Raw genomic sequence first — 13,196 nt, forward strand, 5'->3', positions numbered from 1 at the left:
ATATGCCACCCATCTCAAATAATTCAATCAAGCTGAATTTTAAGGAATACAATTGATGTCTGTAGAGATTCTCAATCATCCAAGTCATGGCTATTCCAAAGACAATACAGTTAATGGGAAAATATGCCCTTATTCAAGCTGAGATAGCACCCTTATTCAAAGTTAGCCCATGAGGAATACCTGGGTAGCTCCGGGGGACGAGAAATGTTGCATTGTCCACCTGATACCATCCCCCTACTTCGCTCAATAGTAGATCTGACCCTCACTTTAGAAGATACGTAGTAACTATTTCCTTAAAACTGAAGGCAGATAACCAGATAGGCTATCCACTGTCCTGAAGACAAATACCAGGTCTTCAACTTACGATCATTTTTAGTGACCATTTGAAGTTAAAACCATGCTGAAAAAAGGAACCTTTTTGACCATGCAATTAGGACCATTACAATGTCCCAATAGTCACATGATCAAAATTCAGGCACTTGAAAACTGGCACATATTTATATATTGACAGTTGCAGTGCCCTGGATCATGTGACTGCCATTTGGAAACTTCGCAGCCAATATTCAACAGGCAAAATCTGGGAAAGCTGGATTTGCTTAATGACCACATGATTTATTTAATGACTTTTTGTAAAATTGGGCATAGAATCGCTTAACAACCATTTTATTTCGCGAAAGGTGTTCCGGCTCCAAAGATGGTCATAAGTTGAGGACTACCTATAATCTATTACATGCCTTTCTTTTTCCAATCTTTTCAAGTTAAAATAGCTATTTGAGGTGTAGGAAGTTAGCACCCACTCCTCTGCTAGAGAAATGAAATATCCTGGGAAATATTGAAAAGGCAGGATATTATATTTCCCTGGATAAGAAATGGAGAAACATTTTTTTAGGCAGGAAACAGACTCACTCTTAATAGCCCCTACCTTTGTCAATGGACCATTAAAAAAAAAAGACTGGGTCAGTCTATTTTACATAACACAGATATCCCCCCTTCAGATTCAGGGTGATGGGATTAAGGCATTATAGTATTAGCCCAGTGGTGGGATACGACCGGTACGCCTCAGTACGGGCGTACTGGTGCCTGCTGGGAGCACCAGGTACCGTTCTGGTACAGTGCTCTGCAGGGCCCACCCACCTGCCCACTCTCCTTACCTGTATTTGAGCTGATCAGAGCTGACATGTGCGTAGCGCATGGTGCCTGCGTGACGCTCTGCCGAGCAGCTGGAACATCGCGGAGCCATCGTGGAGCGTTGCGGGTAGTAAGTACGCATCCGTGGGCTGCGCGCATGTATGTGGTGGATGCTAAGTCCTTGACTTGCGACCGGTCCTAAAGTCCTCAACTTACGACTGGCCGCAGGTCCTCGACTTACGATTGACAGCTGGCAACAGCTCAGCCGCACCTGATTGGCTAAGGCGTGGCGGGCTGAGGGCGGGCTGTCTAAGCATTCCTATTGGTCGCCCTGCTTGATAGCTCGAGTATAAATAGCTGTCAAGCAGGGCGAGGTGCTGAATCTCTGTACATAGTTTGTTGTGGCCGTTCTGCCGAATAAACAGCTGTTCTTCTTACCCCAGCTGCCTCACGCCTCTTTAATTAATAGCGAATTCAACAGTGGACGCCCGGCCCCGTTGCACCGTACCAGTTGCAATGGGATCCGGAACCCACTACTGTATTAGCCCTTTACTCAGCTCACTACATGGCATTTGAGAACTCAACCAAACCTGGACTCAAAACACAGCCTAGAGAGTTGCCCCTACATGTCTCCATGGGAGTCTGACCATCAATCAGAATGCATTTCTTACACAGGAACAGGAAACAGAAAGGTGGGGCCGAACAGAGTATAAAAAACCCAGCAAGCCCCCTTCTTCGCTCTCTTCTTTTTTACCCAACATCTGGAAGCATGTGATGCACCTTTTTCTCCAGGATATCAAGCCATGTGGCCCTGCCCACCATTCAGTGGTGGGTTGCTAATCCCGTTCCAACCGGTTCGGTTGGAATGGGGCCAGCGGTGTCCTTGTGCACGGGCGCAGTTCACGCATGCGTCTTAGCGCCTGCGCGATGCTCCAGCTGCTCGCGGAGACTTGCGCAGGCACTGTATGTGCCATCCAGCTGCTCGTGGAGAATCGCGCAGGTGCTGTATGTGCCATGCACCTGTGTGGAAGCGCAGAAGCTTTCAAAGACCGGTAAGGAGCGCGGGTGGGCGGGTGGGCCCTTTGCCGTTCCTGGAAGTTACTTACTTCCGGGTTCGCCGACCAACCGGTTCGCGGGGACCGCCGCGAACCGGTTGAAACCCACCCCTGCCACCATTAAACCATCTTTCCAGGCAGCTTCCATGTTTCCAGTGTCTTTTCCCCCACTTGGAACTGAACCCAGAAGGACATTTCTTCCGACAGAGGATTGCATAGTTCCCTTCCTGTCCAGCAACACAATAGGGTTGTTTTTTTTGTCATGATGCCATTTTCTTCAATCCATACTGGAATAGCACTTTATGGTTCTGGTGCTTGATTATCACCTCCTGGAAAAGTAACCTTTAAATAAAAGTTAACTTTTAAAATGCACACAGCTACATGCTGATGAAAAATGTGAAAGCAGACTCAAATATGAGAATTGGAATATACTAACATAAGTCACTGCAAAAATCAGCATGAGCTCACGTCTGGCCAGAGAAAGGCAGGGCAAAGAGCATTAAGTAAGTGTTGGAAAAGGAGCAGATCTCTTTCCACCTCCTTGAAGTGGTTCAAAGTGATCCTGGTGTGATTGACAACTGGAATCCAAACTTCTTTTCCTTTGTAAGTCATGGTCCTTTCTCTCAAAATGTGGAAAGGGGGAGGGACTTGGGTGTCAGGCACTCCTGTCTGTTTTAAAACACCCTCTATGATGCTGAACCTTGCCATGTGCCAACCACATTCCCAGACAGGGCAAGTAAAATGGGTGGCATTTCCTTTGTGCACTTTCACACCCCGAGAGACATCAAGGAAGACTTCTATTTCTAGGCTGATGGCCATTTGGTCACAGAGGCAATGAATTCATTATAGGTTATTTGCTGGGCTGCCACCATTATGTGGCACCATTACGTCTAGTTTAATGAAAAGGAGGACTAGGGGAGACATGGTAGCCATGTTCCAATATCTCAGGGGCTGCCACGAAGAAGAGGGAGTCAAGCTATTCTCCAAAGCACTTGAGGGTAGGACAAGAAGCAATGGGTGGAAACTAATCAAGGAGAGAAGCAACTTAGAACTGAGGAGAAATTTCCTGACAGTTAGAACAATTGATCAGTGGAACAACTTGCCTCCAGAAGTTGTGAATGCTCCAACACTGGAAGTTTTTAAGAAGATGTTGGATAACCATGTCTGAAATGGTGTAGGGTTTTTTGCCTAAGCAGGGGGTTACGGTAGACTAGAAGATCTCAAAGGTCCCTTCCAACTATTCTGTTCTATTCTGTTCTATTCTGTTCTATTCTGTTCTATTCTGTTCTATTCTGTTCTATTCTGTTCTATTCTGTTCTATTCTATTCATTAATCAGTAACTTGAGGAGTTGACTGATTGAGGTAGCCCACATGATTATTTTTGATTGGTGCTATTTTAATTTTGTTCTGCAGATTGCCCTCGACTTACAACAGTTCATTTAGTGAGCGTTCAAAATGACAACATCCTGAAAAAAGTGATTCATGACCATTTTTCACACTTGTGACTGTTGCAGCATCCCTGTGGGCACGTGATCAAAATTCAGACATTAGCAACTGACTCACATTTATGGCGATTGCAGTGTCCTGGGGTCATGTGATCCTTTTTTTGGTGACCTTCTGTCAAACAAAGTCGATGGGGAAGCCAGATTCCCTTGCCATCTCAACAGCTTCAATGATTCACTTGACAACTGTGGCATGAAAGGTCATAAAACGGGGCAAAACTCACATAACTTTATTATTATTATTATTATTATTAATAATAATTATTTATTTAATTAGTTTGTATGCCACCCACTCTCGGAAGACTCAGGGCGGCTTACAAATAGAAAGGGACGGGGGAATATAAAAAATAAAAAACAACAATTAAAAATTCAACAACATTCATGACTTAGGATGGGGCTGGATAACTCAACAGCCCCAGGCCTGCCGGAACAGCCAGGTCTTGGTCGCTTTGCGGAAGGCCGGAAAGGTAGTAAGGGTCCGGATCTCAACGGGGAGATCGTTCCATAGGGCCGGAGCAGCAACAGAGAAGGCCCTCCCCCGGGGTGTCGCCAGCCGACATTGACCGGCGGATAGAATCCAGAGGAGGCCTAGTCTGTGCGATCTAATAGGTCTCTGGGAGGTAATTGGCAGGAGGCGGTCTTTCAACTTGCTTAGAAATGTTGGACTCAATTATGGTCATAAGTCAAGGACTACTTGTATTACCAAAACAACATTGTTCGTAAGAGCTTTTTCACTTGGAGAATGAGTGCTGGGTTTTTTGTTGAGTAACTTGAATATAATCCTTCATATATTTCAGTAAGTTATCAAAGACTGGTAGCGGTTAATGTATTTCTAATCAAAGGATTGCATCAAATACTTTGTTAAAAGCAGATGATGAGTCACTGAAGCATTCTACAAGTGGTTGATTGGCCTTCTTCACAAGAATGATTCAGGAATCCACTAGGAAGAGCAAAATAACTAGAAGGAACTTGTAATTCTAATTGATGTATCATTCAGATAAATTCTTATTAAATAAGTCATATTGGCTATTTTGCCTCTCTGTCTGAAAATATCCAATCTGTGGGTTTTTCCTCACAGCTGCCTTAGAATGCATTGCTATAATTCTTGAGTTGGCAGAAAAAAAAATAGGCTGGCATAATTTGCATTGCACCAATGGCTCAGTTACGAGGCTTGGTAGTAACCTTTTGGAAACAGTTTTTAATAATATTTTAATCGCTGTAGTTTTTACTGGTTTAATATTTCACAGTCCCCGACTTACAACGATTTCTTTAGTAGCCATTTGAAGTTACAATGGCACTGAAAAGTGAGTTATGACCCTTTTTCGCACTTCCGACGACCATTCCTATGGGCACATGATCCAAATTCAGACGCTTGTCAACTGGCTCATATTTATGACCATTGCAATGTCCCAAGGTCATGGGGTCACTTTTTGCGACCTTCTGACAAGGAAAGTCTTATAGGGTCAGTCAGTCAGTCAGATTCTCTTAACCACCATGTTACTAACTTAACAACTGCAGTGATTCACTTAAGAACCATGGCAAGAAAGGTTGTAAAATGGGGCAACATTCATTTAATAACTGTGTTGCTTAGCAATTGAAATTTGGGGCGCAACTTGGGTCATAAGTCGAGGGTTACCTGTTAAATTATTTCTTGCTTGTTTTATAAACTTGTAAGTTGCCCAGGGACATCTTGTAGGGGTAGCATAAAAATTTAATATTGGTAGATAGATAGCTAGATAGCTAGATAGCTAGCTAGATGGATGGATGGATGGATGGATGGATGGATGGATGGATGGATGGATGGATGGATGGATGGATGGACGGCAGGCAGGCAGGCAGGCCCTGCCCTTAGAACTTTACTTTGGGACAACCTGGAGTTTTCCCTGGCTGGCTTTGTTTCCTCTCACTGATAAAAAAAACACCTTCAATTGCTCTTTCTCAGTGAGGTGAGATAGGCGTGGGCAAGTAGTGATGAGTGACTGGGATAAAAGTCTTGGTACCTTTCAAGTTGCTCAAATGACAGGCTGTTCTGAATGACATCAGCCTTGGGCAAGAAACCATTTGGTCAATTCCTGTCCCAACCAGGGGTGAAATCCAGCAGGTTCTGGAGAACCGGTCGTGGAAATTTTGAGTAGTTCAGAGAACCGGCAAATGCCACCTCTGGCTGGACCCAGAATGGGGTGGGAATGGAGATTTTGCAGTATCCTTCCCCTGCCATGCCCTCCAAGCCACGCCCATCAAGCCACGCCATGCCCACCAGGCCACACCCACAGAACCGGTAGTAAAAAAAATTGAATTTCACCACTGGTCCCAACCTATGGATTAATTTTTGATTGATTTAAAAAAATGGACCCAATATTTGTGGGAAAACACTAGGATGGAAAACAAAGATGAGTACTGTAGTGAAAAGAAATTAATCATACAATATACATTCAAACATTTACCACTTTCTTATTGTAAGTAAGAGCCGAGTAAGAGCCGAGGTGGCGCAGTGGTTAAATGCAGCACTGCAGGCTACTGCTAGATCAGCAGTTCAGCGGTTCAAATCTCACCGGCTCAGGGTTGACTCAGCCTTCCATCCTTCCGAGGTGGGAAAAATGAGGACCCAGATTGTTGGGGGCAATATGCTGACTCTCTGTAAACCGCTTAGAGAGGGCTGAAAGCCCTATGAAGCGGTATATAAGTCTACTGCTATTGCTATTGCTATTATTGGGAATGTCAGGGCACAGGTGAAGATGGCAAAGAAAGCTTCTGTAGGTGCATTGGCACTTCTTCATCCATGATCCCTCTCCCATGTTTAAATTTCTTCTGTAAGTAACTATCTGGGCAGTTGTGGAGGGACAAATATTAGTTCTGCAGATCATATTCCTATAAGGAAGAGCCTATAAGGAAGAGCCAAGGTGACGCAGTGGTTAAATGCAGCACTGCAGGCTACTGCTAGATCAGCAGGTCAGCGGTTCAAATCTCACCGGCTCAGGGTTGACTCAGCCTTCCATCCTTCCGAGGTGGGTAAAATGAGGACCCAGATTGTTGGGGGCAATATGCTGACTCTCTGTAAACCGCTTAGAGAGGCCTGAAAGGCCTATGAAGCGGTATATAAGTCTACTGCTATAAGTTTGAAGTACTTTCCCTTTTGATTGGTTAGCCTTAGAACAACTTTATTGCCATTTTGAATGTACACTAACTGGCATACATTAAAATGAAATTTCATTGCATCCAGCTCTCAGAGGATCACCACCTTCCATATGCATTACATAAACATGACAAAATAAATACATACCTACATATATACATACAAAATTATGCCTATACCCACATATATGACACAGACAAACAACACAATCTAGTTCAATGTATGCTGTACATGTACATGGCAAGAAAAATGAATCTTGCAAGTTATCAGACAGATGACAATAGGGAATCTTCAGCCTAAAGTGCATTGACTGTAATGTTGGACTAGAAAACCTCCAAGGTTCCTTCCAACTCTTCTGCTCTGCTCTGCTCTGCTCTGCTCTGCTCTGCTCTGCTCTGCTCTGCTCTGCTCTGCTCTGCCCTGCCCTGCCCTGCCCTACCCTACCCTACCCTACCCTATCCTACCCTACCCTACCCTATCCTACTCTATTCACTGAGAATGTAGCAAGAGTGACAGTGATGATATGGGATGAAGCAAGAACACACTTTACTGAAAATAAACAGACCTGAGTCTGGTCACTATAGGAGTGGACGGAGGCAGGGAGAGAAGGCAATGAGATGTAAATTCATTAAAGAGATAAATAGCATACAGCCAAAGAAATAAGCCAAATCTAAGAAAACAGACTGTGACTTGGCATTCACGTTGCTGCTGTTTAATTGCTCTCCACCAGCCCGCGTGGACCATAGCACGCAAGGCCCCTTGTCCTAACTATCTAACCATCACCTCCTCTGCCGTCTTCTTCTCCTTTTGCTTTCAGTGTTTCCCAGGACTCTTTTCCAATGAGTCCTCTCTTCTCATTTGTTGGCCAAAATATTGAGCTTCAGCTCAGTATCCGTCCTTCCAAAGGACAGCCAGGATTTATTTCCTTCAAGATCGACTGATTTGATCTCCAAGAGACTCTCAAGAGTCTTCTCCAACACCACAAGCCGAAGGCATCCATTCTTCGGTGCTCAGTCTTCCTTTTGTTCTAATTTTCACAGCCATATATTATTACTGGGAAAACTATAGTTTTAATTCTACAGAGCTTTGTTGGCAAGCCGACATCTCTTTTTAATATGCTGTCTAGGTTTGCTGTAAGTTGACATTCATAGAGGGTTACAAAAAGGGACAGAGCAGAGAAAAACCATAAATGTGGAACTTATATCACCACTTTTAAAAGTTCTCTGTTTTTTCTATCTTTATTTTCCTACTTAGATGTCAACTTTCCTCAAGGGGAGAGAAGGAAGAAAGAGGGAAGGAGAGGAAGAAGGGAAGGGATAGAAAGAGAAGGAGAGAGGGTAGGAGGAGGAAGAGAGGAGTAGGGGAGAGGCAAGGGAAGAAGGAAAGGGAAAGGAGAGGAGGAAGGAAGGAAGTAGAGAAGGGAGGGTGGGTGAAAAGAACAGAAAAAATAGGGTGGCGATAATACAAAATAGGTGTACTGGATTATAAGCAAAGCAACCCAGAATGTATATTGTAACCTTTTATATAGCAATAGCAATAGCAGTTAGACTTATATACCGCTTCATAGGGCTTTCAGCCCTCTCTAAGCGGTTTACAGAGTCAGCATATTGCCCCCAACAACAATCCGGGTCCTCATTTTACCCACCTCGGAAGGATGAAAGGCTGAGTCAACCCTGAGCCGGTGAGATTTGAACAGCCGAACTGCAGAACTGCAGTCAGCTGAAGTAGCCTGCAGTGCTGCATTTAACCACTGCGCCACCTCGGCTCTATGGAAAAACCAATATGTAAAAGTGATAAAGATAAATAAGAATAATAACTGTGTGAAACCTGTAACTATATATAAGAGAATAAAAATAAAAAAACTTTTTTTAAAAAAAGAGATGCCAACTTTCCTCCAAGATACTCAGAATGCCTTATTTGAGAGAAATTGTCTTTATTTTGATTTTCTAACCTGCATAGACAGAAAGAGTGTAAGGCTCCCTTTCTTTAGGTTTTTTTTTTCCTTAAAAGCCGCAATTTTTGACTGCGCTGTATAAGTGAAGTAGTTGAAGGAGTGATGCTGATGGCTTAGAGAGAAATTCTGTGTTCTCCTCATACTTTCACTGCGTAAAACATCTACAACCTCTAAATCAAATACTTATTTCCATGTTGAAAGGAAATACTTCAAAATCAGGCTGCTTTCCAAGATACATAATTTCATGGTTGGATCAAGCCAATGTTTTATGCAGTCTAGCCCTCTCTGTCTCCCGCAGTGACCTGCCAAAGATTCTGGGAAGCTGACAAATAGGACAGGAAAATGGTGATTGCCATGAATGGCACAGAGGAATTGGATGTCCAGGATGCCTTGGAACAAGTGTGATGTGCCGAATGAACAAGTTGTTGCTATTTTCCATTGTTTTTTGGTTTTTTTTTTCACAATATGAAAAGCTGGCCTGCCATTCTAAATGTCAGGGGTGGAAAATATGCTGGCAATAAAGCCTGAGGTGATGGATTTCATGCAGACCATTCATTCATTCAGTGACTAAATTTAAACCCTACTATTTATCCAAGAGTTCAAGACATTCTTCACATCGGTCTCTCCTCTAGTTTTATCCTCACAAAAGCCACCTTGTTAAGGTGGGCTGAGAAAGAGTGACTGTCTTAAAATTTCTCAGTCAACCTCCATGGTTGAGGGTTGGAACCTGAAACTTCTCCATCATAGGCCAACCACTGCATAAACATAGATTTGAAGAACCATATGGACCCAACCATACGGTCCTCTTGATACATAGCATAGAGTGGTTTATCACTGCTTTATTCTGAAATGTGATCACCTGTCCATTCCAACAGGGAGTGAACCAGTGGTGGGATTCAAATTTGTTACTACCGGTTCTGTGGGCGTGGCTTGGTGGGCATGGTGTGGCTTGGTGGTATGGCTTGGTGGGCATGGCAGGGGAAGGATACTGTAAAATCACCATTCCCATCCCACTCCAGGGGAAGGTTACTGCAAAATCCCCATTTCCTCCTGATCAGCTGGGACTCAGGAGGCAGAGAATAGATGGGAACGGGGCCAGTCAGAGGTGGTATTTGCCGGTTCTCTGACCTGCTCAAAATTTCTGCTACTGGTTCTCCAGAACTGGTCAGAATCTGCTGAATACCACCTCTGGAGTAACCCCATTGAGCTTTTAAGTCTAGAAAAGGCAAGTTTAGATGGTGCCACTTTCTCATGAGGTAACCCAAAGCCCTCACAACCTACCTATCTAGTCTTCTAGGAAAATCTCCCTGCACCAACTTGCTGTGAGGAGAGAATTTATGTATGAAGAGAGATAGGGAAAGAAAGACATGTCAGAAAGGCGGCAGAGAAATGATGGACTGAAGATTACTCTGCAGGAAGCTTAGGTAATAACTGCAATGGAATGGAGAACTGGCAAGTAGACCAGCACTTTGTAATTCCTCTGAACAAGGCGAGAACGTGAGATTGCCCACAAGTGCTCCCGACAGTTGTTCCTTGAAGTCTCTGCAACCAGACCACATAACAGTTTCTGGTGAATTCAGAGAAAAGGGAATAGCCATCTTGCTCAACCCAGTCAGTGCCTTCCTCATTGGGTTCACATATTTCTTTTCCTAATCACTTTCAAAAATTGCTTGTTAACTGCTTTTCAGCTATTAGGACCTTTTAATTGACAAATTTTTATAGCGCTAGATGAGTTTCCTTCAATATTCAATGAAAGAAATTTTAAATAGAAATTTAAGGACAATGTTTTTAGTAAACACCCAAACCTTGATTTTAGAAAATGGCAAACAAACTAAATGTTTAGATAAACTTGAGGTAATACTTAGAAATTAATTATAAGAAACCTTCTCATGGGAAAATACTTTTGTTTTGAATTCTTTTTTTAAAAAAATAGTAAGATTTTAAATATTGGGCACTAGAGAGAAATTCAAGAAACCAAAGATTACAATTAAAGGATAAAACATTTAAATTTGACTAATAATTATAGAATAAAGCAAAATATTTTAACCCTGAATGTATTAAAAGAAATAGTGGACTCAAATTATTTTTAAGCGCTAAAAATTGATTGAAACCTAACCTATACATAAATGATGATTAGGAGGTGTTATGTAAGAGAACAAGATTGCGACAAGATTGAGACTGATTTGAAAGTGGACTAAAATGACAGACTACAAGAATACTACATGCCAATTTCCAAACACCCAAATTTGGTCATGTGACCATGAGGATGCTGCAATAGTTGTAAGTGTGAGCACCAGTTAGAAGACACTTTTTAATGTGCCATTCTAACTTTGAACAGTTGCTAAACAAATGGTTGTAAGTAGAGGACTACCTGTACTCTATACCAGGGGTCTCCAACCCTGGAAACTTTAAGACTTGTGGACTTCAACTCCTAGAAGGAGGGATCATATGACATTGGGGAAGGGACGTGGTGGCTCAGTGGCTAAGATGCTGAGCTTGTTGTTCAGAAGGTCAGTAGTTTAGTGGTTCGAATCCCTAGCGCTGCGTAACGGAGTGAGTTCCTGTTACCTGTCCCAGCTTCTGCCAACCTAGCAGTTCGAAAGCACCTAAAAATGCAAGTAGAAAAATAGGAACCACCTTTGGTGGGAAGGTAGTGGTGTTCCATGTGCTTTCGGTGTTTAGTCACGCCAGCCACATGACCACAAAGATACCTTCAGACAGCGCTGGCTCTTCGGCTTTGAAACGGAGATGAGCACTGCCCCCTAGAGTTAGGAACAACTAGCACATATGTGTGAGGGGAACCTTTATGACCCTGGGATCTGTCATAAATATGAGTCAGTTGCCAAGCATCTGAATTTGGATCACGTGGCCATGGGGATGCTGCAATGGCCATAAATGTGAAAAATGGTCATAAGTCATGTCACTCCCCCCCCCCAATGCCGTTGTAACTTCAAACGGTCTATGAACTGTTGTTAGTGAAAGGGTACATGTACAGTGGTTTTTAACTCTTCAGACCAACTGAAAATCTCCAAAGTGTTACTTCAGTGTATCGCAAGAAAGTTCTTGTTCTTTCTTCCACAGAAAATGCTTTTCAATGAAAGGGTGTCGGGGTGGGTTTTAACAAAAAGCTCCTTCTGCAGGCATTGGATCCAGATGGGTTCCTGGCCAAACAAAGTCCTTTCCAATGTGCAAGACTGTATCCCTGTGAGCACACTGCATCCATTTTCAATTTATCATGGCAAAGCTAGCTTCAGATATTGCAAGAAAGGCAAGCCTGTCTACTCCACCGTGGCTGGAGGAGGGAAGTTTATTTTCACTAGAAATTAAATCATGTCCATACAGGTTGTCAGGGAGCCATTTGCCTAACTCTATTAAATACCCCTCTGTGGCCACATGATCATTATCATAAAAGTCAAGAAGTCATTAGGTGCAGGGGCTTGGCCTGTAACTCCTCACTGTTGGCCTCCTGTGGCTTCCCTTCATGCATGCAAAATGATCCTTCTCCTATCTTGGACTTTAGCTGGGTTCATTTGCTACAGAAAAGAGAAATTTGGGGCAGATGAGCACATTAAATGCAGTAATGTGCAGCGTCCCCACTGGGGAGACAACCACTCTCTATGCCCATGATGGCAAACCTATGGTACGCATGCCAGAGGTGGCACGCAGAGCCCTCTCTGTGGGCACGTGTGCCATCACCAGCTGTTCTTTTGGTTTCCAGTTTTGGTTTCTAGCCAGCTGGTCTTTGTGGGTGCTGGAGCACCGGAAAATGCCCGGACAATGGCCTGAAGATGGCTCAAAAATGCCCACAAAATAGACATGTGTGTGCTGGCCAGCTGATTCCGGTGCTCTGGCACAGCACATGTACGTGCATGCATGTGCATTCTGGTTTGGGCACTTGGTACCGACAAGGTTCTCCATCACTGCTCTATGTAAAGGACTGAAGTTATTTCCTTTACATCTGCCTCAGAAATGTGTATGATCTTCAGGACTCTAAAATGCACCAGACAGCAATCCTGAAAATCAAATGTGGCTGAGATCAATAAATTAGAACTCATAGAGAGCTTGCATAATAGAGTAGAGTAGAGTAGAGTAGAGTAGAGTAGAGTAGAGTAGAGTAGAGTAGAGTAGAATAGAATAGAATAGAATAGAATAGAATAGAATAGAATAGAATAGAATAGAATTCTTTATTGGCCAAGTGTGATTGGACACACAAGGAATTTGTCTTTAGTGCATATTTTCTCAGTGTACATAAAAAGAAAAAAATACATTCATCAAGAATCATCAGATGCAACACTTAGTGATAGTCATAGGTTACTAATAAACAATCAAATCATACTAGGAAACAAATAAAACAATATTAATCATAAAGATACAAACAACAAAGTTACAGTCATACAGTCATAAGTGGGAGGAGATGGGTAATA

Source organism: Thamnophis sirtalis, unplaced genomic scaffold, assembly GCF_051295495.1.
Source record: "Thamnophis sirtalis isolate CommonGarterSnake01/CBP01778 unplaced genomic scaffold, rThaSir2_p1.2 scaffold_7, whole genome shotgun sequence".
In the NCBI taxonomy this organism is placed as follows: domain Eukaryota; kingdom Metazoa; phylum Chordata; class Lepidosauria; order Squamata; family Natricidae; genus Thamnophis; species Thamnophis sirtalis.